At 38.9% G+C, this 12,032-nt stretch overlaps 1 protein-coding gene across 14 annotated transcripts in view; it reads right to left on the reverse strand.

The window, feature by feature from the left end:
• Window positions 1-12,032, reverse strand: part of GCT (RNA polymerase II transcription mediator) — a 300,003-nt gene that overhangs the window by 121,608 nt on the left and 166,363 nt on the right. The window lies entirely within an intron of this gene.

A 12,032-nucleotide genomic window follows, 5' to 3' on the forward strand; every position in this document is an offset into this window, starting at 1 on the left:
ACGAGAATTTGCTTTAAATATCAATAATAAACTGATTCCATCAAGATGCTCTGTTAAAGATCATTTAACATTACACACTATTATGGCTTCCACCCATAAGTAAATGCAAAGCATAGTGCATATCACGGAGAATTTGGCATTAGCAGATTCCTTTACCCACTATTTATTCTTGGCAGAAAGACTATAGCTCATTGACAATGAGATTTTACAGTGATCATCATATGAAAACCTACTTTTGTACAAGTATGCAACGAAGAATCATTATTGGAGGATCGCTCACGGAGACTGAAACTGATCAGTGTGGGAAAAAATAGCCTTTCTTACAAGTTACACCATACGCAGTCTGTAAATCAGGAACTAACACTACCAGAGATAATAAGGACAAACCTCACATAAGCAAGAGTCCTTGACAAGTTTGTCTTCATAGATTGTTTATGAAAAATACCTTATTAGAATTCCTAAAATAAACAAAGTACAATTTCTAACATCTGAAATTATATAGGTAATGATAATATTCAGCTGCAGGCAAGATTTATAATTCTGGATCAGTATGAGACATAAGTCATAAAAGGACATTGACCACTCAAAAGACAGAGAACTTTCTCAGAATCTTAGCACCAGCACAAACACCTTCAAAATGGTCCTAATATTGTAAAATTCTTTTACTAGCCATGACAAAAAATATTGCTTGAAATATTTTAGGCTTCCGAACATACGTGAAACACTCAATGACAGGGTTACTGTCCTCTAAGGACTAAGAAATAACTCAATACAAATTGCTTGATTTAAGTTTAAACTCTGCATCTTCTTTTCATTGTACAGTACATCATTTAAATTATAATGAAATACATTTGTCCACAACATAGTCTATTTATTTCTATTTCCCATTCTATCAAATGAATCTCATTTCTATATGCATTAAGCTTCTTGTTTCTGTTTCTTTAGGAAGAGAACTGCCTTCTAGCCATGTAGTCAGATTGATGACAGATGTAACTCTTTGTTCGATGAAGTATAACATATGATGCATTTCTCACATAAGAAAGGTCTGACTTCACACTCCAAAAGAATCATTATGGAAAATGACGAAAAGACGTCCTTATGATTTGGTATCTAGTGAGCTCTTTAGTGTAACTTAAAAACCAGGCAGTTTCAAGAATACATAGGTACCTATGTCATTTGCTGGTTGAGCAGCATGTGGGTAGATCATAACAAACATTAAGATTTTTATCTTACAGTGGGGCAAACAATCATTGAATCGGATCTAGCTAATAACGTGAACTGAGGGATAATCCAGCTAAACTCACTAATGACATTAGTTAGGAACTTGCTTGGCTAATAGAAATGAATCCTTGGACATATTTTAAATTTCACCTCATGATAGTAGATATGCACTTATAGAACTTAAACCCTACAACTGAATCTGAAAATGTCTGAAACAACTATCAGGATTCAGAACTTCAGATCTCCATAATCCACTGTATGCAACAATCAACAGTTTATTAGACCAGTGGCAAGATTCAGCTACACTGGCCTTTGCGGTATGCAAATCCAGTAATATGAAATTCAGGTAATTTTAAGTACAGTACAGATATGGTACAGTCAACCTACTTTTGACTGCTTTTGATAATCTTTGACCTATAAGCCCGCAAAAAAACAGCCCAAAAACCTCAACGATATATATATATATATATATATATATATATATATATATATTGCAGAATTTTCAAGGAATGAAATATTTTTTGGTTTATTTCATATTTGTGGGGGTTAAATTCTTCTAAAATATGGAACAAAATGCACATTTTCATCACTGAGTTGTATACTTCCATATTGGAGCCATACATGATTTTTTCCATTACATATTTTTTTTCCATATCAAATTGTATTTAGATACATATTCATATTTGAATCTTGCTGATATGGTGTAGACACTGCATATCAAAAGGTTATGTTATTCCAGCAACAACCAGATACTAGAAGTCTAGATCTAATAAAATGACGTCCAAAAATAAGTTCTGGAAATTAAATCCATGCAGTACAAACCCTGCTGTTTATTACATCAGATCTGGATTCTGAAAACTATAGAAACATGCTAAATTTGCAATAGAAATCATCTCTCTGTATTACAATAAAAATGATTACTTAACAGCAAATCAACTTCTCCCTGGAAATGTGACTGCCCCCAAAACAGGTACATCAAGGGAAACGTGGTGATAAAAAACACAAATATATATGTGTATGTGTGTGTGTGCAACTAAGGTTTTGTTACCCACCAAAATGGGTAAACCTATAGGACAAATTTTTTCTCCCATTCTTCACATCCAACCGGCCAGCCATGCAGCACCTGACAGCCACCAATAGCTGATGGCATGCCATTATATCTTCGCCACCTGCATCGGTGATATGTGAAAATTTCACCATTGAAATTCTATTGCAGCAACTGGAATTAATTCTTCTAAATGTTAATTAATTTAACAATTTATTTGCTACGGCAAATATCGAATAAATAACACTACAACCTCCACAAATAAAACTGCAGAAAATAATAGCGCTGGAAACTGAAAAATATTCTAGCGCACACAAAATTATGACACACTTGTTTTTGGACTAAAGTCCCCAGAAAAACCCAACTTGGGAAAATCGGTGCAGCAGCTAAGGGTTTTTATTATTTTGCAATAGTGAAATTCTGAATACAATCTATGGATGGCCAACTAGCAATCCAATACAATCTACCTCAACACCATGCCTCATCCTACTCTGACAACTGACAAATCTGGCCAGTCATACAGCCTCTGCATGGGCCTCAGCGCAGTGCTTACGCATACTCTAACTCACTAAGCCTGGAACTGCAAGAAAAAGGACATCCTGGCTGACTCTACCTCTGGGAGAAATTTCCTTGGCCTCCTGGAGAATTTCCGGACTAACAGCCACTGAATTTCTCTCCTTCAGCAAAATCGATCTCCCTCTGAAGCCTTCTATGCTGCCTCTACGCAGCTCCACCGGGAAATACAGCCCTCCTATTGATGACTCTCTGGTTCTGAAGAACTTTCCTCCGGACTCACTGTCCCTGCACCTCTCTGTCTCTGCTTCCCTTTTGAAACTCGAACTCTTCCGGCAACAACTGCTCTCTGGAAAAATTGAACTCTCCAAGGATATCGATCTCTGTGTATGTGTTCTCCATCTACCCATCAACTTCTTATAATCTTTGGTTGGGCTCCAACGGCCAAGATTAAAACTTAATCAAGGGCTAAGATCGTATCGGAGTCGATCCGTGTCAGTTTCTATATGATTCACACCTTATCTCAGTTATTTTTTATTCATTAACCACTTTTTCTAAGTTTAGAATTAGGAAATATTTAAAAATAGGTTAATAATCTAATTGAGATGCTTCTAGCTGGAATTTCTAGAAGAAATTTTTGGGTTATGGAGAACTCTTGTGTTTTAACCTATCCACAAAGTTTCGAGACTAGAACACCTCCGATGCTACAAAAACTAACACTCCCTCTTAGCAAAGAAGGTGTTATGATGTTGCAACACCATGTCTCTGTATCATCCTCCATCACATTGTCCATCTCTAGCCACTATGACTGACTGCCACTACCCACCAATTACTGCGCAACTCTGATGCTGCATCTGTGTTGTTGCTAACACTGCCATACTGCATCTGCATTGCAACTCCCTCTCATCTGTTTTTGTTGCAACTGCAACAAATGCAACTGAGAAGCATCCTAAATACTGAATCAACTATGTTTGTTGCATCTGTCTCCTAAGTCCTGACTGCTACTAGCTACTGCACTGTCCCTTGAAGAATTTACGCTATTGTTGACTCTACACTGTGCCACTCGGCACTACTACATTGTGCTCCTCAGCATCTGACTACTACTAGTCTACAACTGTCACTCGGGAATCTGACTACATCACTGACACTGATCCACCCTGCTACTGAATAATGTGGGGCCCCGTAGCAAGGTAATGATCCATGAGGAGGACTCCTCAATGGACCCCGCCAAACCTCTACAACTCTGGGACTATTACTCCATATCACCCCACCTCACTCCTAGAGGTATAGTTGCACACATTACAAAATCTTCCTCTAGCCTCGAGGACAACCTATCTATCTTAGCCGACGTTGTCGTCTGGTCCTGCTTCTCCTGCTTGTCTTTCTTCTTGAGAGGACACCAGGTACTGTAGTGGTCGAACTCACCATATCTCAAGAACTTGACCTTTGACAGGTCATTCTTCTTTTTCTTTTCCCCCTATCCTTGACTAGGGCCCTTTGATGATAGGGCCACATTCTCTTCACCCCTCGATCCCTTGCTATTGTTGTTGTTGATGGTACTCTTTACTAGAGCCCGCCTCAACTCCTCCTGCTGCAGATCGGACCACATCCTATCCCATTTAGGAACCGTGTCTATGCCCAAGATACTTTGGACAAACACATTCCATTCCTCTGAGACACTATTCAATGCTAACCGTACAAGCTCCGTGGGTTGGATGCTTTCCCAACGATTGCAAGCTGATCTCGGACTTCCTGAATCCTAGTGAGGAAGGCATCTATGCTTTCACCCTTATGCATCCTGATGCTCCTCATCTCTTGTAGGAACATCTTCCTCTGCTCGGAGGTACTATAATATACCTCGGAGAGAGCATCCCACATTTCCTTGGTCATATTTTTGTCTGTCACATTTGAGACTATATGATCTCGGACTCCATCCAAGACATCTACTTCGTCTTTGCCATCTCCTTTATGTACTCCTTGAGCTGATTGACAACCTGGGGTACCGCTACCACATTCTTTGCATAGGCTTTCAAGCCAAATTCATCTAGAAGGAAGGATAACCTAGCCTTCCAGATGACATAGTTGGAGGATCCCACCAACATATCTTGATCTCTAAGCCTAGTTGTGGCCATCTCTAAATCTGGTTGAAAATCTCCCTCTTTCCCTCTACTCGCAGTTGGATCTGCTTTTCACACTCCCTCTGGAGTGAAAAGATTTGCTCACAGCTACTACCAATCTGCAACCAGAGAAATTAGATCTCTAAAACTCGAGATCCCCTGAGATAAATTTTCCCTCTGTGTTTGTTATTTCTCTTCCACCTGGCGTTGATTCTGCTACTGCAAACTGCTACAAAACCCTCTGCGCCCAAACAAGAGATCTACTCAGCGAAAATATGAGTTGTTGCTGCTACTCCCTCTACCTGTTGGAATCACTAATCCGAACAATTCAGATTTTCTACCACCCAGGGACTGAAAAAACAAACCCTTGCCCAGCAATTCGTACTGCCTGGCTAGGCACTACGCAACCCCAAAAAATTCCAATCTACTGCTCCCCCTGAACAGCGAAATTCTCTTCTTCTACCTCTAAATTTCCCGTCTATCAAACTCACTCTAATACCATGTGAAAATTTCACCACATAAATCCTATTACAGCAACTGGAATTAATTCTTCTAATTGTTAATTAATTTAACAATTTATTTGCTATTGCAAATATTGAATAAATCACACTGCAACCTTCACAAATAAAACTGCGCAAAATAATAGCGTTGGAAACTGAGAAATATTCTAGCGCATACAAAATTATAACACACTTATTTTTGGACTAAATTCCTCGAAAAAACCCAACTTAGGAAAACCGGTGCGACAAGTGAGGGTTTTTATTATTATGCAGTAGTGAAATTTTGAGTACAGTCTATGGATGCCCAACTAGCAATCCAAATAACAAAATAATCTGGCTGAAATATTTGTGAGGCAAATACCTCAACACCAGACCTAATCCTGCTCCGACAACTGACAAATCTAGCCAACCGTACAGCCTCTGTGTGAGCCTTTGCATAATGCTTGTGTAAACCCCAACTCGCTAAGCCCAAAACTCCAAGAAACATGATGTCCTGGTTGACGCTGCCTCTGGGAGAAATTCACTTGGCCTCTTGGAGAATTTCCGGACCAACGGCTACTGAATTTCTCTCTCCTTCAACAAAATCGATCTCTCTTTTAAGCCTTCTACACTGCCTTGCACAAGCTCCACTAAGAAATACGGCCCTCTTGCTGCTAACTCTCTAGATATGGTAAAACTTTCCTCCGACTCACTGTCCGTGCCCCTCTCTGTCTTTGCTTCCCTTCTGAAGCTCGAACTCATCCGGAAACAGCTGCTCTCTAGAAAAATCTAACTCTCCAAGGAAATCGATCTTTGTGTGTGTGTTCTCCATCTACCCATCGAATTTTTCTTATAATCTGTTGTTGGGACTCCAACGGCCAAGATTAAAACTTAATCAAGGGCTAAGATGGACACAAAAATATAATAAGGGGGTTGGGGGTTACACTAGTAGTATAAGGACCTAACACAATGGTGGAGAGGAGCAAAGGCCCAGCGACTTCAGGAGAAATACACCATCCCTCAACATCAAACACTCGACTAATAGAGAGACAGCTCAGCGTTGAGGTCTCTTCATTCACCAGGCCTATGGATAAAGAGAAGGATGTCAAAGATAGGTTCAAAGAAATTAGGTTGAGAAATAAGAAATTGAAGGCTGAGACTTATGCCCAATATTTCAAGCAGACACTTGCAAATCAGAGTAGATTAATGTCAGCCTTTGACATCAAAACAGGAAAAATGCAGATGTCATTCATCCAACCTACAATCCAGCAGCCAAAAACATCAGCAGACTATAAGAAAACAGATTTTGAGGTTTTGGCCAGGGATGTTCATCCCATTGACCAAATTGAGTTTCACAAGCAGGCAGGTGAGATGATCTATTCCACCTTGACAGGTAAAGCTATGACTGCACACAAACTGCAAAGTTCATTAGAGAATATCATTGCACAATACAAAATGGAAAAAGCCTCCTCACAAGCCAAAGATAACAGAATCAAGTCACTAGAAGACTTGGTGACTAAGCTGGGACATGATCCCAATGATATCAAGGTTGCTGAGAAGTTGATAAAGAAAAAGAATGAGGTCATTGCTGCTCTCAAAAAACAACTCAATTTGCCTCATTCAGAGCACCCATAGACAAAAGAGGTCTTAGAAAGCCAAACACATTAGGGGGAAATGATGGACCTTGTTTTACAACTTAATGATCAACTGAAGGAAATGGAGAAGGAGTTAGACAACTTGATACAGTTAAAATCGATCCGTGTGAGTTTCTAGATGATTCACACCTTATCTCAATTATTTCTGATTGATTAACCACTTTCCCTAAGTTTAGACTTCGGAAATATTTAAAAATAGGCTAATAATCTAATTGAGACACTTCTAGATGGAATTTCAAGAAATGATTTATGGGTTATGGAGAAATCTTGTGTTTTAACCTCTCCACAAAGTTTCGAGACTAGAACAACTCTGATGCTACAAAAACTAACATGATACGCTTCTCACCCATCCAACAAGAGCACATGGACAAAGGTGGGCTTCTGATCAAAAGGTACTTTATTCATTTAGCAATCGGGTACTTATGATTTTTTGTATTTGGACATTTGATATGGATTATGTGGTGACCTGGAAGGAGGGGTTTTGATTATGATCTTGTTCCCTCACCTTAAATGGGGTGTTAATCTTCTATCCTAGCCTAGTGGGACCTCCCCTAGTGGCCCAATGGGTCTAGAAGGGGCACTACTCAAGAAAAGCTAATTGACAGAGCATCATTTCATCTATCTTACATTATAGGCCCATATTTCACCTTCATTCTCCAGGTTCAACAAACCATTGGTTCTCTGGGATTTGGCACCCATACATCCTCATACCTAGGTAAGGCCCGAAACTTTTCCCTGCGTGGTTGATGCAGCTAAAAGAAAAAGAAAGAGCATAACATGGCCACAAAATAAAATAAAAAAGGAAGAATAACAAAATGCAAAAGATGGTTGGGACATACACATTAGCACGTGGGCAAAAGCCTAGCATGAACTTTACCTCGATCATTTTGGCCATCACCTGGTTCCTAAGCACATGTTGCTCCATTACATCATAAAAGGAACCCTTGCATGTCCCAACCCCTATGAGCAATGTAACAACTCATCCCTACAGGGTAATACAACTGTTATACATCATTCAAAGCAAGCTCTAACCCTTTGAACTATGAGCAATAATACAAAGAAAAAATCAAGCAAAAGAAAAAGGCGCACTACAGGGGTGGAAAAACAAAGGCCGAGTTGGTAACTCATGCATCCACAATTGCTCCCTCCTCACGTCTATACACTCAGGATGTGGATCCCCATCATGCTAACCCCTTTAACCATGGCATTTGGCCATGAAATCTCATGAAGTCTTCTCCCCTCCATACCATCATTATTGGTCACTAACACCTATTGATTGAAAGGTGGACCAAGGAAATGTTACTTCCCCACAGGGGCTGGAAACACCTAATAGGGTTGTCCTTTAGCCACTCATACCTAGGGAGGAAACACCATTGCGAATTCAAGACCCTGATTTTGGAAGGGAAGTCTTATTTGAAGTGTTAAATAGCCCATTACTTTCAAGCTTGGTTCACTTAGATACAATAATGATTATTCTACCTAATCACTAGTTGCTTTCACTAGACTTTATGTTGTGATTGTCAAGTGGTTCAGCAACCTAGGCCTTGGACACCTTACCCACGGGTACCCAACCCATTTGAGAAACATATTTGCACCCACAGGTAAAGCATTGAGTGCCTTGGGTAAGAAGAGGTAGGCTCTAAATTTATAGTATATACTAATCTTGGAAAACAAAGAAAAGGAAGGCAATTGTTTTTTACATCCCTGGAAATCTGAATATGGTATGCTGGAGTAAATCTCCATTCCAAAAATGCTCAGTTGATGGCAAAGAAAACTATGGATTTTCCCTTGTTTGCTTGATGAAAAATTGTCACAAGACTCACACAACCCTCAAAGCTCAAACTTAGCACAAGAAAAAATGAAAATGACCTTTGAAAAACCCAAACTGATACTTATATCGTACTTTTGAGAAACAGGGTGATAATTTCCCATTGTCTCATGATAATTGCGAAATTATTGCAATAAATTCAACTGAGGAAATTATCGTGATATTTTTTGGCGATAATATCGGAAAGTGATGTTTCAGCGATAATATCACGATAATTCTGATATTATTGCGATATCTGCAACATTGGTTTCAACAACATGGAAAAGGTACAAAAAAATTCAGGGAAGGACAGAAGTTGTTGATTGAGAAGATGAATCAGCTAATAGAGAGAGGGAACAGAATTGATAATCAACTCGCATTATCCAAAGATTGATGGCATTTTGCACTAGGAATAAGGAATGATGACAAGGACAAAGCTACCAAAACACTTAACTACCATGGCGAACAAATTAATCAACTAATTGAGAAGGTAGATGCACTAACAGTACAACCCTTAGTCTATTAAAGGCTGATATTTAGTCCATAAAATACAAGTAAACGAGACCATCAAGAACAACCTGAAATAGTTTTTTCAAGCTGTCAATATCACACAAGGATTCCAAACAGAAATCATCAACATATTAAAAAGGAATTACTAAAGTATGATGGTAAGGACCATAGAGGAGCAACTGCCTAGGTCAATAAAATGGAAGGGGTTTTTGAATCAAACCCCCCATTAGATGAAAAAGAAGATGATGACACCGTCCAACAATTTGGAAGGGGAAGCTTACGACTAGTTCTTATGGTGGACAAAAAAGTTTGATGTTCGTTCCTTTCATTGGCAGAATTTCACGATAGCATTATTAAAGAGGTTTCATGACGAAGAAGGTGATGATTTGTACAACAAAATTGTACATCTCAAACAGAAGGGAAATGCAAATGACTATACACATGTATGGGATGTTTTGGCAACTACACAAAATGGAATCACAGACAAACAATTGCTAAGAATGTACATTTGTGGATTAAAAGATTATACATGTAGTGAAATAAAGCTATGGAAGCCTAAAACAATTGAGGATGCTAGACATGCAGCATAATTGAGCGAACAAAAGAACAAGTTCAACAAGTCATCATTCACGAGGAGATGAAAATTGGTATCATGACTCAGATAAGAAAGCAATAAACAAATGTCGATATTGTGGTGACAAATGGTCACTAGGACACAGATCCAACAATAAGAAACTATATATCTTTGAAGCAAAAAACGATTCAAACACATCTAGCCATGAATCAAAGAGGGGAAAAGAAGAAAAACAATTGTCATGAGTGTAGGAAGAAATGCACACCAAGACATAGTTGCCAAGACATGTCCTTATGCTACTATAAAATTGAGAATGGAAGGCAAGTAGAAGTACATAAGCAAAATGATGAAATCACAGTAGCATACAATGTAGATTTAGACCAGGATCATACACCACCTAAGTCACCTGACACGGGGATTCGGGACACGTAGGATTCGGGATTCGTGGTGTCGGATTCGGGACACGCTGACCCCCCGGAACAGGACACGTTAGGACACGTTATATATTATTTTATTAAAAAAATATATATATATATATATATATAATATATTTAAAAAAAAAAAAATATATATATATATATATATATATATATATTAAAAATTAGATATTATCATATTTCTTACACAAATTTTAATTAATGATACAAATTTATTGATTTCAAACATAGATCTTCATCTATAGCTATTAGCATGCATAGTACATACAAAATTCAAATAAATGTCAGTGGTACTGGTCACATAAATGATAAATCTATTAAAAATTTAAATCATGATTCATAATTCATAACTGAAAGACAACTTACAACTACAAGATAGTAAGATAAACACACTGACAACTGTAGTTTTCTCATTAAGTCATCAAATCAAAATGTGTTACATAGGTAGTGTTGGTGCAATGCCAATAGCAAATAGAAATAGAAAATATAAAACAACTACAGGTATACAAGCCTCAAGGCATCAATCAGCATCAGAATCGGCATCACTGTCCCCATCATCATGGTCCCCACTGCTCTCCTCTACATCCTCCTCCTCCCCTGTATCCATAGTCGCCTTTGCATCTGCTGGTATGGAGGCTGACCCCTCTAAGTCATCAAATCTAACAGGCTCTAGCACTGGATCATTGAGATCCATGTTGGCCAATGCCAACTCAACAATGGTGTCCAGACCCATATCATCAGGAACAGTGTTACTTGGGAGCGAGAGCGAAAGCGGGGAGCGGGAGCGAAAACGGGAGCGGGAGCGACATATTCAGAAGCTCTTGGTTTGGTGCTCTTGATTAAATACGAGTTCCATACCCTAATACATGAAAAAATTCAATGGAAACATTGCAATCCCCCAATCCTAAAATCCTGAAAAACTGATAAGTCTGCTGGATTTTGAATGAAATCTAAAATTCTACTTTCTCCATATGAAATCCAATGAGGCCGGAACCACTCTCAAACATCCTAAGTCATTTCATGGTAATGTTAAAAATTTAAGTAAAAGTGACATTCTCCTTAATCTTCATTTTCATCCTTTTACTTTAAGAATTTAACATTACCATGAATAGCATATCAATACTAGGGGCTAGACTTGATTATGAAGCTGCCAAAATGCTCTACTCCTTGCTGCAACAGCACAAATCACTTACCAAATGAAAATATTAATGAGCAAACACGCCCTTTTCATACCCGCGCTGAGCTTAGCGAGTCCTGGAAACCGGACACGTGTCCTAAAATCGCGACACGCCCCTGAAAATCGCGACACGCCCTCGGACACGACGTGTCCTGTGATTTGGACACGAATCCGGACCGAATCGTGTCGGATTCGTCGGATTCGGGATTCGCAGGGGGTTTAGGACGAATCCGGTTTCCTAGTACACCACAAAAAGCATCACTAGCTTCAATCCCATGCATTCAGCCAAATAGAAATGAAGAACACAAACTTCAAGAAAAAAATTACTCCAAAAGACCAATTACACCCTGTCATAGCGGCTACAACCACCCTCCAAAATTTTGCCTATGCTTCGTTTTGGAGCCTCCCTTCTAAACCATAGCAGCTCATCTTGCACTGATCCAGGTACTTGTGCTTCGACTAAGCTTTATTCTTTTCATATTGGCTTGTGTTTGCTT

Source organism: Pinus tabuliformis, chromosome 9, assembly GCF_031772625.1.
Source record: "Pinus tabuliformis cultivar Carrire ecotype Pingquan chromosome 9, CPIR1, whole genome shotgun sequence".
Taxonomy (NCBI): Eukaryota; Viridiplantae; Streptophyta; class Pinopsida; order Pinales; family Pinaceae; genus Pinus; species Pinus tabuliformis.